General features: G+C 39.6%; 1 long non-coding RNA gene across 1 annotated transcript; it reads right to left on the bottom strand.

The window, feature by feature from the left end:
• Nucleotides 1-9,771: 9,771 nt before the first annotated feature.
• LOC120548055 lies at nucleotides 9,772-14,414 on the bottom strand. The gene is made up of 3 exons (XR_005637134.1): nucleotides 14,147-14,414; nucleotides 13,130-13,184; nucleotides 9,772-9,866 (listed from the first exon to the last, which is right to left on the bottom strand). It is a non-coding gene; the product is annotated as an uncharacterized LOC120548055 (long non-coding RNA).
• Between the last annotated feature and the right edge of the window lie 4,800 nt (nucleotides 14,415-19,214).

Raw genomic sequence — 19,214 nt, 5'->3', positions numbered from 1 at the left:
ATCTTACTGGGACACTTGATGGAACTGAGCCATCGTTAAGGTTATCAATTTCAGCTGTGCTTTTCCTACTATGACAAGTCAACATGTCTGCTGTGAAAAGGTCCATTGTTGAGCCCAGGGTAAGTTTTTCACACAGGTGTATTCAGTTGATCTGTGTGATTGTGTGTGTTCACACTGATTAAGTGACATCTTCCTGAGTCTCTTGTTAGCTCTGTTGCACCTGTTGGGGCAGGACAAATGACACCTTTATTATTCTTATTGCTAGAAAAGATTTGTGACCTAAAAAATTTCCATCTGAGCTCCGGCCCAAAATAACACGTTCAGAGGATTTAAAGGGTAATTTTTTCCCCCTTTCCCTAGGTTTTAGTGTGAAAGTGACTGATGGGAACAACAATCTTTGACATTGGTCCAATATTAAGCGTGGCGCTGTAACCGGGCAGCCACAGACCGGGCTGTAATGTAACCCTATGGGGCAAATGTTCAGCGTCAGTTTGGTCCACTAAAAGTTCTGTATTCTGACAGACTCGGATTAATATTCTAAGTGTCTGACAACATTATGGAAAAGGATCCCTACAGAGATAGACCTTTAAAACCTCTTTGAGACCTTTCTGTTTAACCAGAAACAGCTCTGAAGTCGCTAGCTCTAAACCCACCAGACTCCATTTAAAAACAATACTTTTAGTGTGTATAGAGCCGGCATATTAGCACCTCTCTCTCTCTATCTCTCTGTTCTTTCTCTACCTCGCTCCATCCGCTTTGTTTTAACTAACGTTAGCACCGCTATGCTGTAGCAGTAGCTGTTGTTATAGCAACAAAAGATGCTCCGGCTGTTTTTGGAATACACCAAACCACACCACCACAAAAGCACCCTAAAGTCAATCTTGTCAAAAAAGACACCAAGTGTGAACACCTGGCCTCAGTCTGCTCTTTAGAGGCTGCAAAATGTTACACACACACGCACGTGTTAATCCACTTGGCCTTCATCTTGCAGTTGATTTACAAATCACTGTTGCAGCCGTTAAACCCCCAGAGGAGAAACCGCCGTCACTTCCAGCTGAGTGGAGGATTTAAAGGGCGACAGGCTGACAGGCCTGGGAACAGCTCCCGCTCAGCCAACGCGGTTCTCACGCCGACGCCGCTTTGAAGTGCCAAAAGTGGCGGTAAATTGGGACATGAGCCGCTCAGCGCTCTACAAACAGACACACACAGAAGGGGGGGAAAGGGGGGGGGAGACAGGAAGCAAAGTAGGGAGGAGATACTCATAGACAAAAGTCCTCTGACCCAGAGAGACAAGTGTCTCTTCATGAATCTAACAATATTTAAACTTTTAGCAGGAGAGTGCCCATTGGCGATTTGAGAGCATTTTTAGGGGGGCTCAAATTTCATCTCAGCCCCCCTAAAGTTTATAATAATAAAAAACTTAAGAGTTTGCGAATGTGTCAAACAGGTTTAATATCCTGTGTGTCTGTCTCTGTAACAGAAACGTAATGTTGGCCAATCAGAGCTGGTTGTGTCAGACTCCCGCCTTTGGCTGATGGTGCGTTCATGCCACCTGGGAATATCAGGGACCGCCCCCGTGTTTACGTTGTTTTTCTCGACCGCCAGCGTTCACATGGTCGGGATGCGTGTTCTTCTTCTTCTGTTATATTGGCCGTTTGGCATAACAACTTGTTGCATGACTGCCACCAACGGTTGGCCGTAGCCGAAAGCATCAGGTGGTGAAAACATGGAGGCAACAATAACAGAAGATTTGCTGCTGTTTTCTTATGCGAGCATCCAAACAGCACATGGACAGGTGTGTGTTTGTGTTATCTTTAGGACAACCAACGGGAAAGGACACGGATAATGTGTTGTTTTTTATACATGGGTCTATTTATGAATAATCTTATGTCTGTGTATGTTTCTTGGCAGAGGCATTTGTCCACAATAAACAGTTTATTGTCTTTGAAATATGTTCAGTGAACCAAAGTTGCCTCCATCAAACGTCAGTTGTGAACAACGCGTCACCACCTGGGAAACTCGGTCAGCTTAAACTAGACCTCTGATTCCCACAGGAAGTGACGTGAATGGTGACGTTTTCACTCGGATGCCCATGAACGCACGGTGACTCTCGATCTAATCTGTCAAAAGGTTATCGCTGGAATCGCCCCGGAGAGTGCCGGTCTTCAACTGTGCGACGGACTGTCGATAAAAGCGGGAAAAAAACCTCGAAAAAAATGTAAACTTTGGAAAAAGTGACAAAAACTTGTGTGACGTCAGCATATTAAATGTGAATATTGTTCTAGTGTCTTCTCTCCTCTGGGACAGGAAACTGAATATCTTTGAGTTGTGGACAGAACAAGACATTTGAGGACGCCATCTTGGGCTTTTTGGGAAACACTGATCCACATTTTCCACCATTTTTCTGACATTTTAGAAACCAAGCGACTCAAAATTGGCCGCAGTCCTGTCAGTGCTAAACAGGGGACTACTGTAAAATAAATAGGACTATAAAGCCTAAAAGATATTTCATATTTCATAAAAGAGCAGAAAAAGCAAGGATTCCTGTTGGTTTGCATCAACGGCCTATATTTGTTATTATGCGTAACAAAATATAAGTAAATATACGAGTAGACCCTGAAGTAACAAGAACTCTGACCAAGAGAAACATGTTTCTGTCTATGAATGTACAAATATTTTAATAAACCTTTAGCAGGAGAGTGCCAGTCTTCAACTGTTCAACAGACAAAGAGTCAAAAGACTCAAACAAAAAACAAGCGCTTTGTATTTGTGGTCGGTTTTTAAATCTTCTTTTATTTTATACAGCAGTGGTGTAATAATGTCCCCCTTTGGACAGTTTCTTTTAAGCCATGTACCCCCTAACCAGCGCAAATAATTTTTGGTAGAAAAAAGTCTCTATAAAGAGGAAGAATCCAGCGATGTCAGAGATAGATTTACTAAACTACAGCCTTGTTCCTGGAAAACATTTAGATGATGATGATGAAGAAAGGAGACAACAACTTGGGAAAAGACGGTAGAAAGAAGGAAGGAAGGCAAGAATAGGTCGAAAATAGTAACAAAAACTTTGGAAAAAGACACAGTAGAAAGAAGGAAGACAACACTAGGGCGACAAAAGGGACACAAAATTTAAAATAAGCGACAAACTTCGACAAAAAGTGACAAAAACTTTGAAGAAAAAACAAAAAGACCGTTATAAAAAGTCAGGAAGAAAGGCAAGCCTTCAAAAAAAGGTGACAAACTTCAAAAAAGAGACAAAAAAAAAAAAAAAAAAAAAAGGTGACAAACTTGGATCAAAAGTAACTCCAGCCTTGGAACTGAAAAACATTTTGCAAAAAATGTCACGTACCCCCTGCAGTCCTCCAGAGTACCCCTAGGGGGACACAGACCCCCTGCAGTCCTCCAGAGTACCCCTAGGGGGACACGTACCCCCTGCAGTCCTCCAGAGTACCCCTAGGGGGACACAGACCCCCTGCAGTCCTCCAGAGTACCCCTAGGGGGACACGTACCCCCTGCAGTCCTCCAGAGTACCCCTAGGGGGACACGGACCCCCATTTGAGAACCACTGATATAAAAGGATCAACTGATAAAGACCTGCGAGAGCAGATCCCTAAATGTCTAACGGGGGCTTTGCAACGTTCAAACTGAGTTTTTGACAATAACGGGTTTGTCATTTAAAGTTTCAGTCTTCTTCTGTGGTTCTCCGACCGCGGTGGTCTGGATATTCCCCCCCGGTGTGTCTGTGACTGGAGGGGACATTAGTGAGACCATTTTGTTAGAGTTTAGGATCTCAATCCAGTATCCATCAGGGTCCTGGATGAAGGCCAGACCCTTAATTTTACCTGAGAGGGAGGGGGTGGGGGGGGGAGGGTGGAGAGACACATGCTGGGAGTTAATATGCACTACACACACACACACACACACACACACACACACACACACACACACATACCCGTTTTTGTTATCCGGTGGGGACTCATGACATAGCGAATGTACATGGGGACCCTTTCTAAACTACCACTTCTAAATGAGCTAGAGACATGGTTTCAACTCCAAAAATTCTTTTTTGATTCTGGGATCCTGAAAATCACTTAAAATGTTAGGATTTCACAAATAAAGGTCAAACCTGACATTCACCAACTCTATGGGGACACATGGCAAATTCTTTTAATATTTACAATATTTATACCCCCATTCCATTGAAATACTCCTCCTTCTATTATATAATTTTTTTTTCAGCTATAAAGACCACATATTTACTTTTATCACTCGTTGTTGTATAGTACAGGTGAAATAATTAAAGTAGCCACCAGGTGGCGCTTCCATGGTTTTTTTTTTTATGTTTTTGATGCTCCTCTTGCCTGTCTTAAGTTTGTTTTGGCCATTTAATGGTTTTTTAATTAACTGTTTTCTGATTCTGCAAGGGTGGACAAGCTGGTTTAAAGAGAGTGCCTCTGCTCCGCAAAACAGACCTGTTATGCCCTATCCTCCACTCAAACACCAGACTACTGACATCACAATAAAACCGCTGATCATATTTATACCCTATATACCCTCATTGATAAACATATAAAAGAATATACATGCTTTTTTATTTACTTTCAAAAAGCTTTAGTGTATATTTGACACAAGATTGTTCTACAAAGCTACTGAAAGTAATGTAAAGGGCATTTTAATGACTTTTTAATGAACGCAGGACTTTGTATGCTGTACAAAAATGTAAAAACAAAATGCCAATTAGAATTTGGCTAAAACTCATTTGAGTTGTGTGTTTTGAACCAAGTGCACTCCATACCAGCGAAGTGGGGGTCCGGTCCACTTACAAAACAAGAATTGAATCAATAAGATAACACACTATTGACACCTTGCATGCAGAGTTCTGTAAGCTTCTCCTACATGTCAAGAGGAAAACTAAATATAATGCAAAGAGGCAGAATTAGGCCAGTTTATCAGAACTTAAAACCAAAAATAAGCAATTAAATTTTGGACACATCTAAACATAGTGACCCCCTCTCATATTATCAAGTGCCAAGAGATGAACAAAAATGGACACCCGTTTACCCAGCTGAGTTCACAAACCTGTTCCACCAAAGCATCAGCAACATAACCAAACTACAACTAGATTACACCACAGCTTAAACAAAACTACATCATCTATTTTCCAATAGATGATGTAGTTTGTTTAAAACTATGTTTTGTTGCTCTAAATCAACAGGACACCATAGCAGATTATTTGAGCATGGTTACGGATCGGCACAGTACAGACTGAGTCGCACAGCCTTGCCATTGAAAACAGGTGACAAAGGAAAACCTGGCTCCCTGTAGAGCAAAGGCTGTCCACTGATTGCACCCTTAGTGAGCCTAAAAAACAGCCCAAACTTCCTCACTTAACATGTCAAATATATAAACATTTGGAAACTATATTTCCAATGAATATATATAAGAACCAAAATGTTTTCTATAGCTCTCAGATTAAATTATATTACCAGTCCTACTGGGAGAGGACACTAAGAGCTGTGAGCAGGCAGCAGTCTGTGTTGCTTCCATAAACTGAGGGACAGTGAGTGACAGCAGTTGCCTGCACCTTGTACTTGTTTTGTTAATTTTTCTTCGTTTCCTGTCGGTATTGTTCCAACCAACCTTTGACTTGTAGTACTTTATATATTCTGGTTCATTCAGGAAATGCCACAGAAGCAATGGTGTTTACATTGCAGATTAACTTTATTATCACAACTCATCCATATACAAATTAATTTGTCCTGGCTCTTTGCTATGATCATTCCTTCTCCTTCACCTTATTGTCTTACTTCCTACAAACCTGTCTGTCTCTGCTGACCTCGATTTCTCTCTACAAACCTGTCTCTCTCCCTGTACGTGTTTCTCTCTCTTTACCTCTGTTTCTTATTTTAAAAAATGTTCAGGAACACTTTCTCTTTCTACTCACCCATCTATCTCTCCCTACATAGTCTCTCTCTCTAATATACATACCTGTCTCACTCTCTAATCTACATACCTGTCTCTCTCCTTTCTACATACCTGTCTCTCTCTACATACCTGTCTCTCTCTACCTACATACCTGTCTCTCTCATTTCCTACATACCTGTCTCTCTCTCCCTGCAAACCTGTCTCTCTCTACAAACCTTTCACTCTCTCTACAACCTGTGTCTCTCTCTACCTCCATTTCTCCAACCACCCATGACCGACTACCACAATGTTCTTTAGGATAAAAATGTAAATGACATCACTCAATGAAATAATAGTCAGAGCATGTTGACATATTAAATTTGAAAACAAAAGAGCTTTAACAATCTTAATAAAATGTCGTTGCATGCTCAGATATGAGCTGAATTCAAGTAAGCGCTGTACCTAGTTGTGGGATTGTAGAAGTACTTAGATGGCAAAAAAGAATTATGTTCAGTGATTACAATTTAGATTTCCATTGGTTATTTTCTAGACGCTTTAAAGTATCAATGCGGTTCTTCACATAGAACTTAACTGCCTGCCAGCTCCTTCCCCTAAGCACCTCTGAGGATCCCTTGATAGATGCTTCACACTGGGCTTTACCAGGAACCCTGCCAGAGTTGATGTTGTCCATGAGATTGCTCTCCACAGCCTGGACCTCCTCGGTGCTCCACTTCTTTCCGCCATTGTTGATGAACCTTAGACAAAGAAGTAAGGCCAATCAATATAAAATTGCTTGCAGAGTTTAAAGATTAAAAATCTAAAATGATGGGTGTCTGGACAGTAGTAACTAGGTGGTTTCTATTGTCGTTGCTAATAATAATAATAATAATAATAAGTCATTTAGACTGAAAAAAACTGTAAAAGTGTGGTTGTTACAAGGGGACTAGATGGCAACTAGATGGTTGCTAGATGTTACCTCATAACCACCTAGGGCTGCACAATAGAGACACAGCACATCGCGTCATACTCCCACCAGAGAGGAAAACATCTTTCTGCTCTCCATCGACTTGTATTGGATGAAGGTGCCTCATCTTCAATTTTGTCTGCTGGCAAACCGAAACATTCCTAAAAGCTGCCGTGTGGTGATATTTACTACCAACAATGTATAGAACCCAGAACCTAAGTTTTCATAAGTTGTGGAACCGAAAAACTGAGCTTTTATGATGACTAAAGTGGATATAGACGTGAGGAATCAGCAGAGAGAATGGTTAGACTGTGGGATTCTGACACTAAGCTAACAATATGCCCAATGTTACGTTTGCAGCAAGCATTTTATTAACAAGTCAAATATCCAAATGTCAGTTTTAGACTATCTACAGTCTGTAAGGTAAGCTAACACAGGTAATGTTGGACATAACTTTAGTTTAGTGTCAGGATTCCGTCTTCCCATTCTTCCTGCTGATTACTCATGTTTCTGTTGTCCCCTGGTGGCCGGGACTTAAATACCGCTCCCCGTCTCTATATGGAGAGAAAAAAAATAAAAGCTTTTCTTTTTGTCACAATATACATTTTTACTTAAAAAAGTAAAAATTCATGATGATGTAATATTTTGTTGGGGTCTTTTTTCCTATATCTGAAAAACATGATTTGTAGGCCAGGGCATCTCTGTTTCTTCAATCTACATATTGCACTTGGCCATATTGTGATTTTGATAATATTTTTGATTAATTTTTCAGCCCCATAAGTCCCTAACAACTACTTAGCAAAACCCAAGCAATGCTCTACCAACCACCTGGTTGGTATTGCACTCCTTTTTAGCCTTGATCTGGCTGCAAGTAAGTACCGGTTTCATTTACTTACTACAAAATCAGCTTTATATCACATAGGACTACTTAAATAACATGAGACATTTGTACATAGCTGACCAGATCCCTTTTAGTTAAGCTCACATGCAAATTCACAATTACCTTTGTCTTTGTAAATCATTGTCCAAAACCAATTTTTACGTTAATCTTGATTGCTATACCTATGTGAGTACTGACGAAAAATAAAAAATGAGTCAAATCGGTTGCTAGCTACACGGAGCTGCTGCAGCTAATGCCCAGAGCTCCCACTCAGCTAAAACAGCAGTTTTGGTGGCATAAGATAAAGAGTGCCTTTGTGCCTCTTAACAGACACAAAATGCAATTAAAATGTCTGTACAACATGAACAGGGGCCCTTACATGACAACTAGATGCATTTGTGTTCAGCCCGGCTTCTGTAATAATCATCACAAAGCAGTTCCCTGTGTATTTGTAGCATTTATATCCATTTTGTGTGTGATCCATCTAGCGCGTTGGTGAGTAGCAGTCTTGTCTGTGCTGATTGTTGTGGTTTCCTTAGCCGGGCTAGAAGGCCCGGCGGCGTCAACGCTTCTCCTTCCTGCCTGCCCTCCTGGCTTACCGTGGCCGACAACAATCCAGTGAGCCCGCTGGTCTGGTGGAGGTCTTCCAGAAGACCATTCAAGCCTTTGTTGATAAAATTTATATTTTATTTCCCCCTCCAAAAATAGGTAATTGAGCACTGTAGTGGTTATGACCATATTAGTGACTATGTTACTACATGGAAAGCGGGCCAAATGATGCCTGTTTCTTGTACAGTAATAAGCGTTACTGAAGGCTAGCTCTAGCTCCATAGTTACATTACTCCAAGCTTCTTCCTTTGTGAACGCCTCCGCTCTTCACTCTTCACACCGACGGCTCCTCCAACCTGCACACTGTTTACCTTTTCCTGCTACAACTTAATTCAAAGCGGGACTTCGTAGCGTCTGTAACACTATTTTACTGTACAAGGCAAACATAATTTGGTCCGTTTCCATGTAGTTACATAGTCACTAATATGGTCATAATCACTACAGTACATTTACAGTACTACTACTACATTTTTGAGGTGGGAAATAAAATATTTTGCCGAAGGCTTAAATGGTCTTCTGGAGGACATCCACCAGACCAGCGTGTCGTTGGATTGTTGGCGGACACGGTAAGCCAGGAGGGCGGGAAGCAGAAGCAGGGACGCCGGCCGGGCCTGCTAGCCCGGCTAAGAACCCCCAACAATCAACACTGGCAAGACTCCAACTCACCAACGCACACAAAAATGGATATATATGCTACAAATACACACAGAACTGCTGCGTGATGATTATTACCAAAGCCTGGCTGAACACACTCACTCATCCCAGACGGCAGCTAGCAGCTAACAGGGTAGGTGAATTTAAACAATGGCTAAGTTGCTAAATGCATCTTGTTGTCATGTAAGGGCCCTGTTCATGTTGTACAGATGTTTTAATTGCATTTTGTGTCTGTTAAGAGGCACAAAGGCACTCTTTATCTTATGCCCCCAAAACTGCCGTTTTAGCTGAGTGAGAGCTCTGGGTGTTAGCTGTATTAGCTCCGTGCTGCTAGCACCGAATCGGCTCATTTTTTTTGCTATCGACGGTACTCACATACAGTAGGTATAGCAAGATTATTGTAAAAATTGCCAGGAGTTCTCCTTTAATACTATTGATTACAGAAAAATGCCATATCATTAAATACCAAATTTAAGTACCGGAGGAGTAGGCCAAATCCCATCAGTGGTAGTGAGCCAAATTTGTATATTTTCTGAAAATGGCTAAGAAAAGTATTGGTCTAGAGTTTAAGATGTTTTGGCTGTGATTAAGCTAGAGTTTTAAACAAGCACAAATTTACAATAGCTGCGACCACTTAGTGCTGTGGAACCGGTACCAGGTCCGTCGGACTTAACAGGTTAAAACCATACAATTTCCCCCACTACTGTTATTGTCAGACCAAGTTGTGCATTGGATTGTATGTGAACTTACAAATACACTTTGCGCTCTCTTGAGTTCAGGAACACTTATGTCCTCCTTTTCAGGGACGGAACTTAGTTCAAGGATCACTGTAGAGTCAGAAGAGCTCTGGTCCATTTCCTGGGGATTAAATACAAAGCAAACAATTATTGTTGTTAGTTAAAATAAATGTATGCCATTTACTTATTGATAATTGTTCTGTTAAAACTAATTTATTTTAGAATTCCTCTCCCACTACATTCCATATTAGTATTACTATGCACCACATCTAACGTACCTAGTATAACCTGCTAAACTGACTGACTCTACTCTACCTTTTGGTGACCTTTTAAAAGCTGTAATCTTTGACACTGATGATGATGATGATGGATAAAGCCTAACAAGCATTTTTTTTCCAGATTAACCTAATGATGAAAATGTGACATATTATAGTTGGGAGTTCATGTAGGCTTATTATTATTTGAGATTATGTACAACACTGTGATTTTATAAAACAAAATCTACAATACAATGACTTACACAAAGCAAAACCTTACTTGGAAAAATATGGAAACCTACAACTCAGGCTAAATACTGGATCATCCTGCAATGGCCCACTTAAGCCAGTCATGATGCCATGTTGTTCAATAAAAACATGATGCAGAGAGGAAGAGAGTTGCTAGGTGTGTTTGCGAAAAGTAGGAAGTTTACATTGGCATGACAGAAAGGTAGGCTGTTTGATTTGTGTTGCAGGCTAGTTGACTTACGGCGTGAGTTTAAGCAGCAGCCATAATGAACCGATAACATGTATGAGGGCCTATGGCAAGAATGCTGTGACTGAATAAATACAGTTGCTAAGCATAATAAAACATAATGCTAATGTTACTAGCTACAGCTCTTCTTATGGTGCTGTCCGAGGTTTCTTCCTAAGAGGGAGTTTATCCTCGCCACTGTCGAACTGCTTGCTCTTGGGGGAATTTTTGGGGCTTTGTAAATTATAGAGTGTGGTCTAGATCTACTCTATCTGTAAAGTGTCTCGAGATAACTCTTGTTATGATTTGATACTATAAATAAAATTGAATTGAATTATGATGCTGCTGAACTTTTCTCATAAACTTGTAGCTGATGATCACATTATTATTGAGGGTGCAGTTATAGGCAGTCATTACAGGTAGCTGTTGGTCTGTTTACATTTTCCACTTTAAAAATACATACACAGGGAAAACAACATTGTAAACAAATAGCTAATGTTTCTGCCTTGCCGCAGTAATTTATGACTATGAAGGTAAATATGGTGCAAAACGTGAGAGAAAATGTTCCACCTATTGAAAAATATTCACACAAAGAATTTCACAAATGTGTAGATTGATTTTTACAGATACAATGATAGCTGCAAACTTGTAATGCAACATTTACCCATCATTGTTTAATATAAATAATAATAATATATAAAAATCAGTAAACGTTGCATTACAAATTTGCTACTGTCATTGTATCTATGGTAAAATAAATCTACACATTTGTGAATTAGTGTTATTACATTCAGATCAAGGTTGTGAGAATGTTTTCTATGAGTGAAAATCTCAATTTCCAAGTTCAGATTTTGTTATGTCCTCTGGAAGCTGGTCCAAAGATCGACACCATAGTGGTTAAAAGCTGCTTCCCCCTGTTTTGTTCTGACAGTAGGTTTCAGTAGTAGTTGCTAATGTTTTAATCTAAGGTGTCTTGGTTGAGAATGTTGTTGGAATATGTCATGCAGGTAGTTTGGTCCCATCCCCTTTAGTTACTTAAAAACTAACAGAAGTGCCTTAGAATCCATTCTGTATTAAATTGGGAGCCAGTGTAAGGACTTTAAGACATGATCTGTTCTTTTTGTTTTAGTAAGGATCCTGGCTGAACTATTCTGTACCATTTGGAGTGGTTTTAAAGTCTTTTTAGGGAGTCCAGCACATTGCAATAATCAATCCCACTAGAAATGAAAGCATGTATGATTTTTTTCAAGATCCTCCTTTGAAATATATTCTTTTAGTTTATTGATATTTTTAAGATGAAGGTATAATGATTTTATGACTGTTTTAATGTGACTGCTAAAATTTAGATCATTATCTATAAGGACACCAAGGTTGTTTTTTTACCACTTTCTTTGCTATTAAGCCCTTCCTTTCAAGCAAGGTAGAAAGTTTGCATCTTTCCTCCTTTCCGAAAACTACCACCTCAGTTTTATTTTTGTTAAGCTGGAGGAAGTTCTGTGATATCCAAGTATCTATTTCTTCAAGGCACTGTCAGAGAGTGTTAATGGGGTTATAGTCATTAGTAAAGATATGACAGGAGATAAATATGTTTACAACAGAACTTAAATAGATCAAATTGAAACGTTATAGAGCATCAGGGTAATCTCATTTGGTAAACTATAAGATGGCAGCCATAGAATGTTGAGGATGTTTCATACATTGCATTGTTTGATGTGTGACAGTGCATGACAGGGTTTTCCCTGAGATTTCAGAGCGCTTAGGTGCAATGGCGTCACACATTCATTTGCATATTGGTGATGTCATTAAACAGTTATTTTGCAAAAGCTTAGCCGAGTTGTTGTTGGTTGCAGCTAGGGAAGGATCATTAGAAGCAAAACTTGGAGGAGCTTGTCACTAAAATGAGAATAGCTTGTCCAACCTTAAAGGTCAGCCCACGGTTGGTGAGTGAACCTTAGCTAAAGTTGTCGCTAGCTCTGTGCCGGGCTGGCTAACCGTTTCACTTTAAACCAGCAGGTAGCAAGCAGGAGAGCGGGAACTTGGCTTTGGTCTTGAGGAGTTGTAGCAATTACCAACAGATATACTGTACACAGACTAAAATTCTACATTCACATCTATTATGCAAATGATTATTAACTTTATACTCACGTTTTTTTTTTTCCACCACACACTATCTAATGTGTCGGCTGTACCTGGGGGGCGTGTGCAACATGCATGGTGTGTGTGTGTGTGGTTGTATTACTGTTTGTGTCCATCATACAGCACGTGTCCAGAAGACAACAAGCAGGAGCCCCTCCTGTTCATCGGCTTCTATACAGTCTATGTTTGCAGTACAGATATGTCCAAATTGTTTTTATGTTTATATGCTTTGGCGCTGCCCTAAAGCTCTATAATGGCAGAGATAACCCTGCATGAGACTCAGAAAGTTGGATTTATCAACAAAACTGCAGGTGGAATACTCGGTAACATCGAGCCTTTGCCATGCAACACATCCACTTTCTGAGTCTCATGCACCAAACCAACACTGATTTCCATGACAATATTTCCAAACAAACATTCTATAGCAGATATTTAATGTGTACCAGCAAAATGACCAAAAGAGATCATTAAGTGCAAATTCATATTACGAGTTGTCATAATTATCACTTTACTGACCTGAAGAATTTAAAGGGCTGTCACGGTGACCATGAATGGTTGTCAAATCTTCTTCCTGCAAGTCATATCATATATCATATTAGTCACACATTTTAGCTGCATTTCTCCAGTTTATTAACAGTAGATTGGCGCGTGCGTGTCACATGCACCATCAGAGAGTTAGTATAACACTGTATGTCCATATTTTCAATAAATTAATAGCTACAAAAATTTATATTTCCATTGTGTCTGACGAAATAATGAAAACTTTGAGTCTAAAGGGGCTTTCAACATTATACATCTTTCTTAAGCCATACTAATGCTCAATGTGTAATAAATAAATATGCAGATTACAATACAAGCTTATAAACCAATTAACACTACAAAACTGTCAAATATTAGTCCAGAAAACATGATAGGATGGTTTTTTTATGGGAAAATCTTTAAGTACAACATATTTATCTCTCTGGAGAAAATAGTTCCCCAGCCCCCTCTCCTTCTGTAGTCACCACTCCCTCTCACTCAACACCCCCCACCTCCACACACAGCACTATCTGATTCTGACTGCAAGACACATGTTGCAGTACACTTCATTTCAGCTCAGTATCAGTGCATTTAACATTACTGCAGCCATCTCTTGATTTATACTTTTGTTTAAACCCCCCCAACACACACACACACACCACGTATGGTAAAAGTTGCAAAATGGCAAAAGGTCACGGCATGTGCACATTACAAAATGGCTGACCTGGTCCTGAGAACCACACCTGCTACTGTCCTAAACTAAGGTTTCCATTTGACACGACGACGGCACAATTTACTGTAAACTAAGATGGTGTTGGTTTATAAACTGTAATGTTAGCTGCCAGTAAACTAGCTAGCATTAACTTATTTGGCTGACAAGATATAAGTTAGCCTTCTAACATTTTATTTTCAAATGTATCTATAAGAGTTGCTTTACATGTGAAAACAGTACAAATCTATTTTAAACAGAATTGTAAACGGTTTAAATGGAAGTAAAATCAATTTTAGACTCACCATCTCTCCCTGATCCATGACTCCAGCCTGCTCTCGTCCATGCAGTGAAGATCTGACGCAGAGTTCACAGCTTACGTGAGGGGAGGGGCTGGACACCATGGGGACTCCGGTATACACACTGGCCACATGGCCAGAGTGGGGGATGGGCGTGGTCGGGATGGGGACTTGAACATGACATACGTGTGTAACAGTGTTTTCTTTTAAACGGCGTCAGTAGCTCAATTTGAGAAAACGATCGAAACCAAACGAACCCTGAAACCTTTCAGCATATAAGCCAACCAAATGCTTTTGGCTTAACTTGAAATAAAAATAATTTTTTTTAATTTTTATTATATTATTAGTTAGTTTTTTTCCTCAAAATTAAGCCAATGACAAGTGTACATACTAAATGGATACATTTTTCCTCATTAGGAAAAATTAATAATAATTATAATAAATATTTTTATCTTACATGTTCATAACATTCATCAAAATATCTGTATAGATCAGGGGTGGCGAACCTGTGGCTCTTGAGCCGTATGCGGCTCTGTGCCTTCTCCTTTGAGGCTCTTACTGTGTGGCTGTGTTATTGGTGGATTTTTTTTTTTTTTAAACTTTTTGAAACATTTCAGATTGGTTAAAAAAAAGCACTTGAATGCATCTGACAATTATTTTAAAATAAAAAATAACGCAGCAGAGTTTTTTATGGACAGATTCTGCAGCCTGAGGAAAACAAAGCAGCCCCAGATCACCTTCCTCAATATTAACCCTTTCACTGCTGAGTCAGATTGTTTGAAAGCCCCTCTAGTGACAAATGAGTGAAAGAGTGGCCACAACCGAGTACAATCAGACCTAAAAGGATTGTGGGTAACAAAGACTGTCAGGTTTCCCACTGAGTCCATCTAAGTAAGAAAAAAAAACTATGAAAACTGCTATGTATTATGACTTTCATTAGATATGGAAGTGATGGTTGCTGTTATGTGGACCTGCATGTGTTGTGTGGCTTTTTGCTGCTGGTGCGTGTTTTATTGTGGCTCTTTATTCTGAACTGGTTGGCCACCTTGGTATAGATGCTTGTGCATATCAAGCGTGCTCTTATCCGTTCAGTTGATATTTGAGTTCACACCCGCCAAACTCACCTAATGTAAGGGGAGGGGCCTGGACCGCATGGCAAACACACCTCATGTTTGCCACATGGTAAAGGCATGGCCAGAGTGGGGGGTGGGCGTGGTCAGGATGGGGACTTGAACATGACAGATTGTGTGTAACAGTGTTTTCTTTTAAATGTGGTAACATTAGCTCAATTTAAGACTACAATTTAAACCATACGCTACAAACACTGAAAGTTTTTAGCATATAAGCAGACAAATATTTGGCATTATTTGAAATTAATTTCTTCATTATTATTGGGTTGTTTTTATACTAAATTAATAAATTTTTCTCCCCATCAATACAAAATTAATTAATAATAAATATACATATTTTTATCTTACATGTTCATAACATTCATCAAAATATATTTCATATATTGTAGTTCTCTGATTCTCAACTTTGTTCTAACGCAGCTCCCTCTCTTCAATCTCTCTCTAACTCGCTCCACCACAAACCCTGGTTGCAGCGCTCGTTGAGCCACTGTCTAAAACTGCCATTTCCACCAGCTGAGAGTTTGTAACAGAAATAAATGCATTATGGATCATTTTATTTCTATAGTTTGTAAGCTCACTCAACCAGCTGACTTCTGTTGAAACAGAAGCGTCTCTAACGTTTAAAACCAGCCTCTGGAGACTTGACCAGCTGAGTCGCGCAACACCATTAGCCGGTTTGTGTCCAGCTGAGATGAGCCAGTTTAGACTGCTGAAACTGCAATGTTCTAAAACAGTTGTGTCTCGTCGCCAATCTTTGGTCTAAACTCTTCTATAATATATTAGAAACTTCCAATTTGATAAAGTCAGTGTTTATCAGACCACAAATGAGACAATTATTAGAACAACACAGAGCACTGCTCACTTGTTACTCAAAATTGTCATGAAAATGACTCAAAAATATGTAAATACCATAAATATGTCAAAATACACTGAAAGGGGCCTTTAAGATGTCCTGTTTGATTTAGAATTTGAGTGAAAAAATGTAATTGTGCTGAGAGCAAGCGAGCAATTCGGCAATTCTAGGAGGTGCATGATGCCAGGGGTAGCGCCAGTGCCTAGTTGGGCGGCACTGCTCTCAATGGATTGGCCGAAAAGCGAGCTTTTGCCGGCTTTTATGTGTAAGCAGCTTTAAGCAGTCTGAACCATAGAAATTATATGGTTTGGAGTATTGTTATTAATACATGAGCTTAAAGTTTTCAGAATTGTATTCATAGTTCTCTTTAGGCCTTACAGCTTTTTTAAAGTTAATTACAAAAGTAACAATGTATTCATCATTGTTAGCTTATACTATATTATCTATATGTAAATGAAATGTAGGGATAAGATGCAGATCTGAAGCAACATCAGAAGTATCCATGGTGGGGAAAAAAGGGAGAATGGATGGCAAGCAATAAAGCTGAACTGCACCAAACCTTCAAATGAGCTTGAATATCAGGTATGGTAGTCCAGCAATGAGATGGCATAACTAAACTATCAAAACCATAATATAAAAGGTTGCTCAAATCAAGCAAACTGATTTGTTCTGGTTCATAACAGTGATATAATAACAACCACATACAAAAGCTATAATTAGAATTCCTTTGAACAACAAGTATCACTCCAAGTTTGAGATACAACATTACACAAACTGATAGCTGGTGCAACGGACAAAAGCTGTTCATCTGCACACACACTGCCATGAAACAGAGTTGGTTGGCGAAGTATCTATATACTGTATATATTTAGAATTTTTTCGCCGCTTTATTTTGCCATCAGACAGCCCTTTACTAAAAGGAATTGAAGTTGTTGTCTATGCTCTCTTAAAAGCCTTCTTCATTGATAAACACAGCAATTTTAATCTAGCAGAAAACAGGATTCGCTCTTCTACCACTGCCGCGGCAGTTAGTTGCTTGTCTAGTTCTGTCTCGATTGTTAAGTTAGTTTTGTTATTGTGTGCCTTTTCATTAGCTTTATGTAAAAGAAATAGTCTGTGCAAAAGTCTGTGCTAGGCTAACATTATCTGCCCTGCTATATGTTGTGCCTTTATCACAACATACTATGGCCTGTTGTAAGCTATTACTTAAGTATCAAAATATCTTAATCATCTCTTAAATAACTATAAATATAATTATAATGAATACATATTTAATACATTAGTCTTTATTGAACATGTATAGCATAATAGAAATACGGGAGTTTTGTTTGGAAATAACTGAATTCATGCCCAAACTGTCTGTTCCTCTGGGCCTCTCTGCTTCAGAGGTCACAACCAGGTCAGTTGAGACATATTGGGTGGGGGAGGGAGGACTGCAATCTGCACCTGCACTACTGCTGCATTCAAGGGAATATGGAAATTGCAATTTTACTGACCCTGACTGGTCATGTTTTTACTAAAATGGACGACTGCTGATTTTTTTTGCAGTTATTTTAAGACAATTTTGCTCTTGCTGAGTAATTCAAGGCATCCTCTGACCTGGATGACTGAAAACACACTTTAAATTATGGATTTGACTTTTCTGTTTTGTGAAATTTACCTCAACATGAAGACCCATAGTTCTGTAATATCCAGGCACACCTGAACACACAGTTAGAAACGTGCTTGTTTGTTTAAACCTAAACAGCCCAAGTTATGAAGGATACAGATGCAGCACCATGATTAATCCATGTGAAACATATTACATTTTTATCAAACTAGGTTGGGCTGAGTGTAAAAAAAGGAAATCTGGGCTAGGGTAAGTAATGATCTTATCAAACAGAATATACAGATTTCTTTGTAAGCAATAGCAATAGCAGGGCGTGAGGGTTATAAGGGGTTTGTGGCAGAAGGCTGTCATATATACACATACAGTTATTTGTTAATGAGGGGAAACATAGATATGGTAGCTTTCAACCAATGATCAATTTAGCAAACTGGATAATGCAGCTGAGTCTGGCCAAGTCCTGAGTCCTGTTTAACCTTACCAGAAGCAGGAAGTATGCTCTTTCAGCCTTTTGCATTGGTGTTGATTTTTGCATCCCACTTCAGATCATGGGATATTGTGTATTCTTAAATGTGTGTCCCAGTGGTGACTACTGAGCCAAGAATGTTAAAGATGATAGGTAAAGGTCCCAACTTTCGAAACTTAAATATATTACAGAAGTTATAATTATGAAATAGGCTATATATATTAAAGCCTACCTTTTATTTTTGCTCTCTATCAAAGAAAAATATGTTGTATGCTGTAAATCAAGGCCCAAAACGCACTGAAGCGATAATTGACGCAGTTCTTTTGACCTGCCTCATTTGATGCTTCCATGGCGCACTGCAGGCATCAGATTTTAAGCGCCCACACCACAGAACCAGCAGTATTGTAGAAAAGGTCGCTATTTAGGCAAAGGTTTTTGTATGTTACAGATCCCCCATCAGTAGAGGCATTAGACTTTTTGTGCCATAGTGCGTTTGGAACTTTAAGCTCAAACTTTTGCCACGGAAGCTACTGTATTAGAAGGTTACTCCTGAAAATTGAAAGAGTGCTGGAATGTGGAACGTTTGATACTTGTTGAATGGGGTTATTATCTTCGAACCTTTGCCTATCATCTTTAAGGGCAGATGGAGGGTGCTCAGGGGGGGCTCTTCCTGAAGTCCACAATCATCTCCAATGTCTTCTGAGCATTTAGTTACAGGTTGTTGTGGCTGCACCAGGATGCCAGCTGCTTGACATCATGTCTGTAAGCTGACACATCATTGTTGCATATAAGCTTTACAGGGGGTCCTGGAGGGCCAGTCAGTAGTGTACAGAGAGTAAAGCAAAGGGAGAGCAAACTGCACTGTAGGGCTCCAGTGCCGAGAGACATGGTCAGTGAGATGTGTGCTTTCTGAGCCTCAAATGATGTTTCCTATTCGTATTTTGGAAATATGTGGCCAGATGGGAAACCCCATCTCCAGCATAACGGTTTTGGGTTAAATTCCCACTGCGATACATCAA

This window comes from Perca fluviatilis, chromosome 19 (genome assembly GCF_010015445.1).
Source record: "Perca fluviatilis chromosome 19, GENO_Pfluv_1.0, whole genome shotgun sequence".
Lineage (NCBI taxonomy): Eukaryota > Metazoa > Chordata > Actinopteri > Perciformes > Percidae > Perca > Perca fluviatilis.
The sequence above is the reverse complement of the archived record's forward strand: the minus strand, read 5'-3'. Positions and strand labels throughout refer to the sequence as shown.